Raw genomic sequence first — 15,186 nt, forward strand, 5'->3', positions numbered from 1 at the left:
GTGAAAAAGTTTTTCCTGAAATCCCATCTAAGCCTCTTGCCCCTTATCTTGAAACCCTGCCCCTTGGTTATTGACCCCTCTACTAATGGCTAAAGTTCCTTTCTAACTACCCTATCTATGCCCCTCATAATTTTGTACACCTCAATCGGGTCCCCCCTCAGCCTTCTCTGCTCTAAGGAAAACAACCCCAGCCTGTCCAGTCTCTCTTCATAGCTGAAGCGCTCCAGCCCACGTAACATCCTGGTGAATCTCCTCTGCACCCTCTACAATGCAATTACATCCTTCCTATAGTGTGGTGACCAAAACTGCACACAGTATTACAGCTGTGGCCTAACTAGTGTTTTGTACAGCTCCGTCATAACCTCCCTGCTCTTATATTCTATGCCTCGGCTAATGAAGGCATATATCCCAAAAGCCTTTTTAACCACCTTATTTGCCTGTCCTTCTGCCTTCAGGGATCTATGTACATGCATACCAAGGTCCCTCTGATCCTCTGTCCTTCCTATGGTCCTACCATTCATTGTATATGCCCTTGCCTTGTTCGTCCTCCCAATATGCATCACCTCACACTTTTCAGGGTTAAATTCCATTTGCCACTGCTCTGCCCATCTAACTAACCCATCCATATCGTCCTGTAGCCTAATGCTTCCCTCCTCACTATTTATCACTCCACCAATTTTCGTGTCATCTGCGAACTTACTGACCATACCTGCTACATTCATATCTAAATCATTAATGTACACTACAAACAGCAAAGGACCCTGCACCAATCCCTGCGGTACCCCACTGGACACAGGCTTCCAGTCACAAAAACAACCTTCGACCATCACCCTCTGCCTCCTGCCACTAAGCCAATTTTGGATCCAATGTGCCAAATTGCCCTGGATCCCATGGGCTCTTATCTTCTTGACCAGCCTCCCATATGCCTTTTTAACCACTTTATCAAAAGCCTTACTGAAGTCCATGTAGACTACATCAACTGCACTACCCTCATCCACACACCTAGTCACCCCCTCGAAAAATTCAATCAAATTGGTTAGACATGATCTCCCCCAGACAAAGCCATGCTGACTATCCTTGATTAACCCTTGCCTCTCCAAGTGAAGACTAATTCTGTCCCTCAGAACTTTTTCCAATAATTTTCCTACTACTGATGTTAGGCTCACTGACCTGTAATTCCCTGGTTTATCCCTATTACCATTTTTGAATAATGATACTACATTAGTGGTACTATGTTAGCTTTCCTCCAGTCCTCTGGCACCTCCCCTGTGGCTAGAGAGGTTCTGAAAATTTGTGTCAGAGCACCTGCAATCTCCTCCCTTGCCTCACACAGCAGCCTGGGATACATCTCATCTGGGCCTGGGGATTTATCCACTTTTAATCCCGCTAAAACCACTAGTACATCCTCCCTCTCGATGCTAATATGTTCAAGTATATCAGAATCCCCCTGCTTCATTTCTATGCCTACATCGTCCTTCTCCAGAGTGAACACAGATGCAAAATATTCATTTAAAACCTCACCCACATCTTCCGGCTCTACACACAGATTGCCACTTTGGTCCCTAATGGGCCCTACTCTTTCCCTGGTTATCCTCTTGCCCTTAATATATATATATAAATAAAGCACCTTGGGATTTTCCTTTATTTTGCCCATCAGTGTTTTCTCATGCCCCCTCTTTGCTCTCCTAATTTCTTTTTTAAGTACCCCACTGCACTTTCTATACTCCTGTATCTGCCAAAAGCCTCCCTTTTTTCCTAATCCATTCTTGTATATCCCTTGACATCCAGGGTTCCCTGGGCTTGTTGGTCCCACCCTTGACCTTTACGGGAACATGTTGGCGTTGTATTTCCTTTCTGAAAGACTCCCACTGCTCTGATGTGGATTTTCCTACAAGTAGCTTATCCCAATCCACTTTGGCCAGATCCTGCCTTATCATATTAAAATTGGCCTTCCCCCAATTTATAACCTTTATTTCTGGTCCATCTTTGTCGTTTTCCATGACTACCTTAAATCTCACCGAATTATGGCCACTGTCACCAAAATGCTCTCCTACTGACAGTTCTACCACTTGCCTGGCTACATTCCCTAGCATTAGGTCCAGTACCACCTCATCTCTTCTAGGACTTTCTATATGCTGATTCAAAAAGCTCTCCTGAATGCACTTTAAGAATTCCGCACCCTCGAAGCCTTTCATACTCTGACTATCCCAGTTAATACTGGGGAAGTTGAAATCCCCTACTATTATTATCCTATTATTTCTACACTTCTCTGAGATTTGCCTACATATCTTTTCCTCTATCTCCCCCTGACTGTTAGGGGGCCTATAGTACACTCCCAGCTAAGTGCTTGCCCCCTTTTTGTTTTTAAGTTCTACCCATATTGTTGAGTCTGTGTTTCCAAATGTAGTTATGCTGAATAACTGGACACAGACTACAGAAATAATTAAACAGGTCTTTAGTAATTGAGGGTCAGGGCTGAACTGGAATACACTTTGCTCCACAGGGTTTATATACCGGTGTGGTCACCACCGGTACTACAATGTACAGGAGCCATCAAAAAGTAGTCCATCACCTTAAGGTATCCTCTTAAGGTGGTACAGGTTACATACACTACAATTCCTCCCCTTTTAACTTAACAGTGTACACCCCAATTTAAACATTACATGGATAACATATATACAACTTTCACACAAAAGTGTTCAAAGATTCAGTCTCTGAGGAGGCCTCCTGATCCGGGCCGGATAACGCCTTTCTGGTTCTCGTTGCTGGGGTGACTCATCCATTTGATCTCCTATGGATTGAACATCATCATGTACGTTCGAGTCTGAGGTAGATGCTACAGGCTCAATAACTTCTTCAACTGGTGTCTCTGCCGTAGACATGGGGTCGACCCTTGTTCTCGATTCCACAAGTTGGTCAGCATGACGTCGTATTACGTTCTCTCCAACGTCTACCGTGTACATCAAGGGTCCTTGTCGGGCACGAATTGTTCCAGATTGCCATTTATCATTCCTATAGTCCCTGGCCAACACTGGTTGTCCTATTTCGAAACTCCGAGTGGCCTTGTTATTTATGTGCTGGAATTGCTTGTTTTCGACTTCCCTATGCACATTGGGTTTTAACAAATCCAACCGGGACCGCAACCTCCTGTTATAGAACATTATGGCAGGGCTTTGATTTGTCACTGCATGCGTGGCGTTTCGATATGCCATCAGGAAATTGTCCACCTTGTGTTGTAGTGGAATATGATCTTCGCTCATGGCCTTTATCGCCTTTTTGAACATTTGTGCAAATCTCTCGGCCAACCCATTTGTAGCCGGATGATATGGGGCAGATGTATAGTGTTTCACCCCATTCTTTTTCATGAATTTCTGGAATTCTTCTGACACGAACTGTGGTCCGTTGTCTGAACATATTTGTTCCGGCAACCCATTCCTTGCAAATATGGTTCTTAGAACTGCGATCGTCTTTTCAGAGGTAGTGGTCGACATCTTAATCACTTCTGGCCATTTAGAATGTGTGTCTACTGCTATCAAAAACATGGAATCCATGAATGGACCTGCAAAGTCGATATGCACACATTGCCATGGGGTTGAAGGCCATTCCCATGGATGCAGCGGTGCAATTGGAGGTGCGTTTTGAAATTTTTGGCACCCTGAGCAGCTTTTAGTCAGATCCTCAATTTGTTTGTCGATACCTGGCCACCACACATAAGCCCTAGCAAGGCTTTTCATCTTGACTCCCCCCAGATGACCTTCATGCAATTCCTTCAGAACTCTCTCCCTTAATTTAGGAGGAATAATCACCCTTGTTCCATACATCAATGTTCCTTGACAGACGGACAGCTGTTCTCGTCTGGCTGAGAATGCTGGAAACAGTGGGTCGCCATGTGCTGGCCATCCCTTCACTGTCAAATCGTAGACCCGAGACAGTGTCGGGTCATTTCGGGTCTCTCTCTCAATACCCGCATTGGTGACTGGTAAGCATTCGATGATGGTCGAGTGAAATATCTCGACAGGGTCAACTGCCGGTGCCTCTTCCGCTGTAGGTAGTGGCAGGCGTGACAGCCCATCAGCATTACCATGTTGCTTTGAACCTTTGAATTCGATATCATATTGATGTGCCCCTAGGAAAAGGGACCATCTCTGAAGCCTCTGCGCCGTCATAACCGGAACACCCTTCTTAGGGTTAAAAATGGAAACCAACGGCTGGTGATCTGTCAGCAGCGTAAACCTTTGGCCTTGCAGGTAATGGTTAAATTTCTTAACTCCCCACACGAGGCTGAGAGCCTCCCTATCTATCTGAGCATAGTTGCGCTCTGCGGAGGTCAATGATCTGGATGCGAACGCGACTGGCCTTTCCAAGCCATTTGGAAACTTATGTGAGAGCACTACCCCGATACCATATGGAGAAGCATCACAAGCTAAGCGAATAGGCAGCGTTGGGTTAAAGTGAGCCAACACTTCCTTAGAGGTGATCAGTGCCTCAGTGCCTTGCTTTTTTGAAAAGCCCGCTTACAATCATCGCTCCACTTCCATGGTATTCCCATTTGCAAAAGAGTGTTCAGCGGGTGTAACACCGTGGATAAATTTGGAAGAAACTTGTGGTAATAGTTAACCAACCCAAGGAACGACCTCAACTGGGATACATTTTCCGGAGCGGGAGCTTTCAAAACAGCTTCAATCTTGTCAGGTGACTTATGGAGCCCCTCCTGGTCAATGACGTGGCCGCAGTATGAGATTCACTTTTGAAAGAACTCACATTTCTGGCGATTAACTCTGAGCCCATATTCTTTCAATCTGCTGAGCACCTGCTCCAAATTCACGAGGTGATCCTTATCATCATCTCCTGTAATCAGAATGTCATCCAGGTAGCATTGTATGCCTGGAATTCCCTGCAATACCTGCTCCATGGCCCTTTGCCAAATCGCTGGAGCCGATGCCACTCCAAAAACCAGTCTATTATACCGATATAAGCCCTTATGTGTGTTGATCGTGAGATACTGGCGTGACGCTTCATCAACTTCCATCTGTAGGTACGCCTGCGCCAGGTCTATCTTGGTGAAGTGTTTCCCACCAGATAGTGAAGCGAAGATATCTTCAATCCGCGGAAGCGGATATTGCACCGTGTGAAGAACCGGATTAACAGTGATCTTGAAATCGCCACAGATGCGAACCTTCCCAGGTTCCCCCGGCTTGTTGCTCAATGAACGCTTCATGACAGGAACAATGGGTGTGGCCCATTCGCTCCAGTCCACTTTTGACAGTACTCCTGAATGTTCTAGCCCTTCCAGCTCTGCTTCCACAGCAGGTCGTATCGCATAAGGTACCGGTCTGGCTTTGAAAAATTTTGGGTTTGCATGTTCTTCAACCTTGATGTTTGCCGTAATTCCTTTCAGTGTTCCCAGTCCCTGTTGGAACACCTCCTTAGCATCGTCCAATATTTTGGACAGTCGTTTAGGTTTGACGTCGTCCTCTTTGCAGGAATCTACAGTCAGTGCTTGTATGGAATGCCAGTCCACATTTATTCTCCGGATCCATTCCCGTCCCAGTAGTGGTGGACCTCCATCAGGTAACACATACAAGTCCATTTCCTGACTTTCTTTACGATTGTAGACCACATTTACTTTTATCTTTCCGATGGGGTATACTATTTGCCCCGTGTATGTTTTCAATACAATCTCCGTATCCCTCAGGGGAATGTGCGAGAATAACCTTTTGTAATCTTGCTTATTCATGACCATCAATGCCGATCCGGTGTCCAATTCCATCTTCACTTGGACTCCTGCTATCCGAAGCATGACCCAGATAGTTTGGTGGTCTGCTGTGTTACCCACATTATGTATTTTTAGACAACCCAGTTCCTTACTGCTGGAGTCTGAATCCATCTTCTGCTCATCCGAACTGTTCTCTGTCACCTTGTGTACTTTTTTGTACTTCTCCTGCGGCGACTTTTTGCTGCTGGTCTTCTTTCCTGACCGGCATACTCTTGCTATGTGACCAAGTTTGCCACATTGCCTGCATTCTTTATCTTTGAACCAGCACTGGTTCTGGTCATGCGTTGTCCTTCCGCAACGATAGCACTTTACTGCGCCCAATGCCATTTCATTGGTGCTGAATTCCAATGGCCTTTGCTGTATCTCTGCAGCACCTCGTGCTGCTGCCTCGTGTGATGCTGCAATGCTGAAAGCTTTGTCCAGCGTAAGATCCTTTTCCTCTAGCAGTCGCTTCTGGGTTCCTTCCCTTAGGAGCCCACACACAAACTTATCTCTCAGTGCGTCTGCTAGTCCTGTACCGAACTGACAGTACTTTGATAACTTGCGCAGTTCGATTAAGAATTCAGCGTTGCTTTCCTCTTTAAGTTGAATTCTTTTGTAGAATTTAAATGGTTCTGCTATCAGCAGCGGCGTGGGGTTTAAATGCTCTTGCAGGATAGTAACAATATCCGTGAAACTCTTTCCTACCGGTTTATCTGGTGTTACAAGGTTCCTTAATAACCCGTACGTCTTCGCACCCATCGAGTTTAATAGGGTTAGTGCTTTCTTATCCTTCGGTACCTCATTCGTTGTACAGTAAACTTCGATGCGTTCCAAATAAGTGGCCCAATCTTCCACATCGCTATCAAAAGCAGTGATGTTACCCGTTTTTGGCATCCTTGTTGAGTTTCCTTTCCTTCGGATATGATTATTATTTTATTTTATTTTTTTCAAAATGGCGGCTTCCCGCGCTTGGCAGCTTTTCCCGCGCTTGTCTTCTTCCCCCGCCAACTCAAAATGGCGATTACCGCGCTGTTGCCGTTCTCGCCTCCCAGCGGTTCTTTATTTTCCCCTACGCTGCTGCTCTTGTTCCCCGCCGCTCCCGCGGTCCTTGTGGACATAAACGCTTTTCTGGCTGCTGCGCATCTCTGCCCCGATTGCAGTCCGGCCCCTGACATCGGCTGCGGTCATGTTCTCCGCCCTTTTCATCGTTTCCCTCCCCTTCTCTTACTGACAACTCGGCCGACTTCCCCCCCGTGCCGCTCGATCGGGCTTACCCGCCGCTGTCGTCGAAGGGATGTTAACTGATGTTTGACTTCGTGGCCAGAAACCAACCCGGGTTCCCGATTGCCTCCCGTGCTATGCAGTGCCCAGCAGGATGTTGAGGGTGGATATCCTTGATCGACGCCCATTTCAGAGGCGAAGCCTCCTTTGATGCAACTGCCGCTAGGTAAGATCAGACTCGTCGCCACTGTTGAGTCTGTGTTTCCAAATGTAGTTATGCTGAATAACTGGACACAGACTACAGAAGTAATTAAACAGGTCTTTAGTAATTGAGGGTCAGGGCTGAACTGGAATACACTTTGCTCCACAGGGTTTATATACCGGTGTGGTCACCACCGGTACTACAATGTACAGGAGCCATCAAAAAGTAGTCCATCACCTTAAGGTATCCTCTTAAGGTGGTACAGGTTACATACACTACACATATGGCCTCATTAGAGGAAACTGCTAAGATATCATCCCTCCTTACCACAGTGATTGTCTCCTTGATTAATATTGCGACACCCCCCTCTGTCTCGCCTGAAGATTCTATAACCCGGAATATTGAGCTGCCAGTCCTGCCCCTCCCTCAACCATGTCTCTATGAGAGCAACAATATCATACTCCCATGTGTTCATCATCACCTTCAATTCATCTACCTTACTCGCAAGATTCCTTGCATTAAAATAAATGCCATCCGGCCTTGCCGTACTCCCTTGTGCCGTTACATATTTGCTCTGCCTTCCAGGCTGACTTGTTTTTTCCTCTATATTTGGCTGTGCATCACCCCCTACTATAGCTCCACTCCGTATCCCATCCCCCTGCCAATTAGTTTCAACCCCACCCCCTCATCCAACAGTACTAGCAAACCTCCCCGCAAGGATGTTGGTCCCGTTCCGGTTTTGGTGCAACCCGTCCAACTTGTACAGGTCCCACATTCCCCAGAAGCCGACCCAGTGATCCTGGAAACTAAAGCCCTCCCTCCTGCTTCAACTCTTTAGCCATGCATTCTTCTGCTCTATCCTCCTATTCCTATGCTCATTAGCATGTGGCACCAGGAGTAATCCAGAGATTACAACCTTTGAGGTCCTGTTTTTTAATCTGCTACCTAGCTCCCTAAATTCTTGTTGCAGGACTTCATCCCTCTTTCTACCCATGTGTCAATGTGAACCATGACCTCTGACTGTTCGCCCTCTCCCTTCAGAATGCCCTGCAGCCATTCAGTGACAACCTTGACCCTGGCACCAAGGAAGTAACATACCATCCTGGAGTCACGTCTGCGGCCACAGAAACGTCTATCTGTTCCCCTTATGATAGAATCCCCTATCACTATTGCTCTCCCACTCTTTTTCCTCCCCTGCTGTGCAGCTGAGCCACTCGTAGTGCCACGGACTTGGCTCTTGCTGCATTCCCCTGAGAAACCATCTCCCCCAGCAGTATCCAAAACGGAAAACCTGTCGGAGAGGGAGATGGACCCAGGGGACGACTGCACTACCTTCCTAGTTCTTTTACTCTGTCTGGTGGTCACCCATTTCCTGTCTGCCTGTGCACTCGTTGCCTGTGGTGTGACCACCTCATTAAACGTACTATCCACGAAGATCCCAGCTTCGCGGATGCTCCACAGTGACTCCAGCTCCAGCTCAAAAACACGGATTTCGAATAGCTGCAGCTGGAGACACTTCCTGCACATTTGTTCGCCCTGGACACCGAAAGTGTCCACAGGAGGAGCACTCCATGGTGCCGAACTGCCCTGCCATGTCCTACCCTTAATTTACTTCCTTTAAATTAAAGAATATTAAACACACTAGGGATCTTACTTCACTTTAAACACTACTTACTCTAAAGTAGAGACCTTACTTTCACTTTACTGACTGGACTGTAGAAATACTCACTAGGACCTACTTAGCAATCAGTTGCTTCCCTGGTCCAATGTTTGGGTCACTGGGTCCAGTGTTTGCATCACTGGGTTCAGTGTTTGCATCACTGGGTCCATTGTTTGGGTCACTGGGTCCATTGTTTGGGTCACTGAATCCATTGTTTGATTCACTGTCTCCAATGATTGGATGACTGGTCCAGTGTTTGGGTCAGTAGGTCCAATGCTTGGGTCACTGGGTCCAATGTTTGGGTCACTGATTCCAATGTTTGGGTCACTGGGTCCATTGTTTGGATCGCTGGGTTCACAGTTTATGTCACTGTGTCCAGTGCTTGGGTCACTGGGTCCAGTATTTGAATCACTGTGTCCAGTGTTTGGGTCACTGGGTCCAATGTTTGGGTCACTGGGTCCAATGTTTGGGTCACTGGGTCCAATGTTTGGGTCACTGTTCCATTGATTGGGTCACTGGGTCCATTGATTGGGTCACTGGGTCCAGTGTTTGGGTCACTGGGTCCAATGTTTGGGTCACAAGTTCCAATGTTTGGGTCACTGATTCCAATGTATAGGTCACTGGGTCCATTGTTTGTGTGACTGGGTCCACTGTTTTTTTCACTGTCGAATGATTGGGTCACTGGGTCCAATATTTGGGTCACTGGGTCCAATATTTGGGCCACTGGGTCCAATATTTGGGTCACTGGGTCCAGTGTTTGGTTCACTGTGTCCAGTGCTTGTGTCACTGGGTCCAAAGTGTGGGTCACTGGGTCCATTGTTTGTGTTACTGGGTCCATTGTTTTTTTCACTGTGTCGAATGATTGGGTCACTGGGTCCAATATTTGGGTCACTGGGTCCAATATTTGGGTCACTGGTTCCAATGTTGACGTCACTGGGTCCAACCGGTGTCGGCCTTGTCCCAGTGTCCTGGTGTCTCCCTGTCCCGGTCTCCCGGTGTCTCCCTGTCCCGGTCTCCCGGTGTCTCCCTGACCCGGTCTCACGGTGTCTCTGTGTCCCGGTGTCTCCTGTCCTGGTCTCCCTGTGCCTCCCTGTCCCGGTCTTGCAGTGTCTCCCTGTCCCAGTCTCCCTGGGTCTCCTTGTCCCAGTGTCTCCTTGTCCTGGTCTCCCGGTGTCTCCCTGTCCCGGTCTCGCAGTGTCAACCTGTCCCAGTCTCCCTGTGTCTCCTTGTCCCGGTCTCCCTGTGTCTCCTTGTCCTGGTCTCCTGGTGTCTCCCTGTCCCGGTCTCCCGGTGTCTCCCTGTCCCGGTCTCATGGTGTCTCTCTGACCTGGTCTCCCAGTGTCTCTGTGTCCTGGTGTTCCCTTGTCCCAGTGCCTCCTTGTCCCGATCCCCCGGACTCTCCTTGTTCCAGTCTCCAGTCCACCGGTGTCTCCTCATCCCGGTCACCCAGTGCGTCCTCGTCCCAGTCTTCCGGTGTCTCCATGTCCCTGTCTCCCGGTGTCTCCTTTTCCTGGTATTCCGGTGTGGGCCTTTTCCCGGTCTCTCGGACCCCCAGTGTCACCTTGTGCCGGAGTCGGCCTTGTCCCGGTCTCCCGGTGTCGCTCTGTCCCGGTCTCCCGGTGTCGCTCTGTACTGGTCTCCCAGTGCCGCTCTGTCCTGGTCTCCCAGTGTCGCCCTGTCCCAGTCTCCCGGCATCTACTTATCATAGAGTCATAGAGTTATACAGCACAGAAAGAGGCCCATCGGCCAATCGCGTCCACGCCGGCCATCAAGCCCTGTCCAGTCTAATCCCATTTTCCAGCATTTGGTCCGCAGCCTTGTATGCTATAGCATTTCAAGTGCTCATCCAAATGCTTCTTGAATGTTGTGAGGGTTCCTGCCTCTACCACCCTTTCAGGCAGTGAGTTCCAGATTCCAACCACCCTCTGGGTGAAAAAGTTCTTCCTCAAATCCCCTCTAAACCTCCTGCCCCTTACCTTGAATCTATGCCCCCTTGTTATTGACCCCTCTACTAAGGGGAAAAGCTCCTTTCTATCTACCCTATCTATGCCCCCCATAATTTTGTACACCTCAATCAGGTCCGCCCTCAGCCTTCTCTGCTCCAAGGAAAACAACCCCAGCCTGTCCAGTCTTTCTTCATAGCTGAAGCGCTCCAGCCCAGGTAACATCCTGGTGAATCTCCTCTGCACCCTCTCCAAAGCAATCACATCCTTCCTATAGTGTGGCGACCAGAACTGCACATAGTATTCCAGCCGTGGCCTAACCAGCGTTTTGTACAGCTCCATTATAACCTCCCTGCTCTTATATTCTATGCCTCGGCTAATGAAGGCAAGTATCCCATATGCCTTTTTAACCACCTTATCCACCTGTTCTGCTGCCTTCAGGGATCTATGTACATGCACACCAAGGTCCCTCTGATCCTTTGTCTTTCCTAGGGTCTTACCATTCATTGTGTATTCCCTTGCCTTGTTAGTCCCTCCAAAATGCATCACCTCACACTTTTCAGGGTTAATTTCCATTTGCCACTGTTCTGCCCATCTGACCAACCCATCTATATCATCCTGCAGACTGAGGCTACCCTCCTCGCTATTTACCACCCCACCAATTTTCGTGTCATCTGCGAACTTATGACCATACCTTTTACATTCACATCCAAATCATTAATGTAGACCACAAACAGCAAGGGACCCAGCACTGATCCCTACGGTACCCTACTGGACACAGGCTTCCAGTCACAAAAACAACCTTCGACCATCACCCTCTGCCTTCTGCCACTAAGCCAGTTTTGGATCCAATGTGCCAAGGCACCCTGGATCCCATGGGCTCTTACCTTCTTGACCAGTCTCCTGTGCGGGACTTTATCGAAAGCCTTACTGAAATCCATGTATACCACATCCACTGCACTACCCTCATCCACACACCTAGTTACCCCCTCGAAAAATTCAATCAAATTGGTCAGACATGATCTTCCCTTGACAAAGCCATTCTGACTATCCCTGATTAATCCTTGCCTCTCCAAGTGGAGACTAATTCTGTCCCTCAGAATTTTTTCCAATAATTTCCCTACCACTGATGTTAGGCTCACTGGACTGTAATTCCCTGGTTTATCCCTACTAACCTTCATGAATATTGGTACTACGTTAGCTGTTCTCCAGTCCTCTGGCACATCCCCTGTGGCCAGAGAGGTTCTGCAAATTTGTGTCAGAGCCCCGGCAATCTCCTCCTTTGCCTCACATAGCAGCCTGGGATACATCTCGTCCGGGCCTGGGGATTTATCCACTTTTAAGCCTGCTAAAACCGCTCATACCTCCTCCCTCTCGATGCTAGTATGTTCAAGTATATCACAGTCCCCCTGCCCGATTTCTATGTCTACATCGTCCTTCTCCATAGTGAACACAGATGCAAAAAATTCATTTAAAACCCCACCTACATCTTCTGGCTCCACACACAGATTGCCACTTTGGCCCCTAATGGGCCCTACTCTTTCCCTAGTTATCCTCTTGCCCTTAATATACTTATAAAACACCTTAGGATTTTCCTTTATTTTGCTTGCCAGTGTTATTTCATGGCCCCTCCTCGGTCTCCTAATTTCTTTTTTATATATCGCCCTGCACTTTTTATACTCCTCTAGGGCTTCCTCTGTCTTTAGTCCTTTGTATCTGCCAAAAGCCCCCCTTTTTTTGCTAATCCATTCTCATATATCCCTTGACATCCAAGGTTCCCTGGGCTTGTTGGTCCCACCCTTGACCATTACGGGAACCTGTTGCCATTGTACTCTCTCAATTTCCTTTCTGAAAGACTCCCATTGCTCCGATGTGGATTTTCCTACAAGTAGCTGATCCCAGTCCACTTTGGCCAGATCCTGCCTTATCAAATTAAAATCAGCCTTCCCACAATTTAGAACCTTTATTTCCGGTCCATCTCTGTCCTTTTCCATGACTACCTTAAATCTCACCGAATTATGGTCACTGTCACCAAAGTGCTCACCTACTAACACTTCTACCACTTGCCTGGCCACATTCCCTAGAATTAGGTCCAGTACCGCCCCCTCTCTTGCAGGACTTTCGTCATGCTGGCTCAAAAAGCTCTCCTGGATGCACTTTAAGAATTCTGCACCCTCTAAGCCTTTCACACTCTGACTATCCCAGTTAATATTGGGGAAGTTGAAATCCCCCACTATTATTACCCCATTATTTGCATACTTCTCTGAGATTTGCCTACATATCTGTTCCTCTATCTCCCCCTAACTGTTTTGGGGCCTATAGTACACTCCCAGCAAAGTGCTTGCCGCTTTTTGTTTTTAAGTTCTACCCATATGGCATCATTAGATGAACCTGTTAATATATCATCCCTCCTTACAGCAGCAATTGACTCCTTAATTAATATTGTGACACCCCCTCCTCTTTTATGCCCCCCCCTCTGTCTCGCCTGAAGAATCTATACCCCGGAATATTGAGCTGCCAGTCTTGCCCCTCTCTCAACCATGTCTCCGTAATAGCAACAATATCATACTCCCATGTGTTCATCAACACCTTCAGTTCATCCACGTTGTCCCGGTCTCCCAGTGTCTACTTGTCCTGGTGTTGCCCTGTCCCGGTCTCCTGGTGTCTCCTTCTCCCGGTCTCCCGGTGTCACACTGTCCCTGTCTCATGGTGTTTCGTTCTGCCTGTCCCTGTCTCCCAGTGGCACTCTGTCCTGGTCTCCCGGAGTTACCCTGTCCTGGTCTCCCGGTGTCTACTTGTCCCAGTCTCCCGGTGTCACCCTGTCCCGGTCTACCTGTATCTCCTTGTCCCCGTCTCCTGGTGTCGCCCTGTCCCTGTCTCCTGGTGTCTCCCTGTCCTGGTGTCTCCCTGTCCCGGTCTCCCGGTGTCTCCTTGTCCCGGTCTCCTTGTCATGGCCTCCCGGTGTCTCCTTGTCCCGGTCTCCTTGTCCTGGTGTCTCCTTGTCCCAGTCTCCCGGCATCTCCATGTCCCGGTCACCCGGCGTCGCCCTGTCCCATTCTCCTAGCGTCGCCCTGACCCGTTCTCCCGACATCACCCTGTCCCTCTCTCCCAGCGTCACCCTGTCCCGGTCTCCCGGCATCGCCCTGGCCCAGTCTCCCGGTGTCTCCCTGTTTTGGTCTCCCTGTGTCTCCTTGTCCTGGTCTCCTGGTGTATCCTTGTCCCGGTCTCCCGGTGTCTCCTTGTCCCGGCCTCTTGGTGTCTCCCTGGCCCGGCCTCCCGGTGTCTCCTTGTCCCAGTCTCCCAGTGTCTCCCTGTCCCAGCCTCTTGGTGTCTCCCTGTCCCGGTCTCCCGGTGTCACCCTGCCCCGGTCTCCCGGCGTTGCCCTGTCTCGGTCTCCCAGCGTCGCCCTGTCCCGGTCTCCCGGTGTCCCCCTGTCCCGGTCTCCCAGTGTCTCCCTATCCCGGTCTCCCGGTGTCTCCCTGTTTAGTCTCCCTGTGTCTCCTTGTCCCGGTCTCCCGGTGTATCCTTGTCCCGGTCTCCCGGTATCTCCCTGTCCCGGCCTCTTGGTGTCTCCCTGTCCCGGTCTCCCGGTGTCACCCTATCCCGGTCTCCCAGCGTTGCCCTGTCCCGGTCTCCCAGCGTCGCCCTGTCCCGGTCTCCCGGTGTCTCCCTGCCCCGGTCTCCCAGTATCTCCCTATCCCAGTCTCCCGGTGTCTCCCTGTTTTGGTCTCCCTGTGTCTCCTTGTCCCAGTCTCCTGGTGCTTCCTTCTCCCGGTTTCCCGGTGTCGCTCAGTTGTGGTCTCCCAGTGTCGCTCAGTCCCAGTCTCCCGGTGTCGCCCCATCCCGGTCTCCCGGTGTCGCCCTGTCCCGGTCTCCCAGCGTCGCTCTGTCCTGGTCTCCCGGCGTCGCCCTGTCCCGGTCTTCCAAGCAGGCTACTGTGCCTGCGCATATAGATTGGGAAGCGGGGACCTTTAAACGGCCGACTGCGCCTGCGCGCGCAGCCTCACAGTGAACAGGAGCCGCTGGGGGTTCCAAGTTCGTGACTGCGCCTGCGCGAACCCGATGTTGGGAAACTTCTCCCCTCAGGCGCGCGACTGCGCCTGCATGGGAAAACTGAAAAGGAGCCGCTACGGGTACGGGCTGGAGAACCACGCCTGCGCGAGCAGTCTCTGTGAATGGACTTGCAGCAGCTTGCAGATTTCTAATCTTAGGTTGCTGTTCCTCTGTTTCTGAGCCACATAACTTGTTCAAATTTAAACTTTGGCCAAAATTTAGGTCCCACTGGGGCAGGGAAGTGTCCCAATTTGTGGGCTGGACAACTTTTCCCTGGAAACAAGCCACAGCGCCTGTCTTTACAGGCTGTGAACTTGAACTTGTCTTGTCAGATTTATACAATTTACAT

At 49.4% G+C, this 15,186-nt stretch overlaps 1 protein-coding gene across 1 annotated transcript in view; it reads left to right on the forward strand.

Annotated features, from left to right (window-relative positions):
- Positions 1–15,186, forward strand: part of LOC147110818 (FYVE, RhoGEF and PH domain-containing protein 5-like) — a 1,561,072-nt gene that overhangs the window by 856,923 nt on the left and 688,963 nt on the right. The window lies entirely within an intron of this gene.

This window comes from Somniosus microcephalus, chromosome 11, assembly GCF_052327205.1.
Source record: "Somniosus microcephalus isolate GS21.2 chromosome 11, FLI_Smic_1.0, whole genome shotgun sequence".
Taxonomy (NCBI): domain Eukaryota; kingdom Metazoa; phylum Chordata; class Chondrichthyes; order Squaliformes; family Somniosidae; genus Somniosus; species Somniosus microcephalus.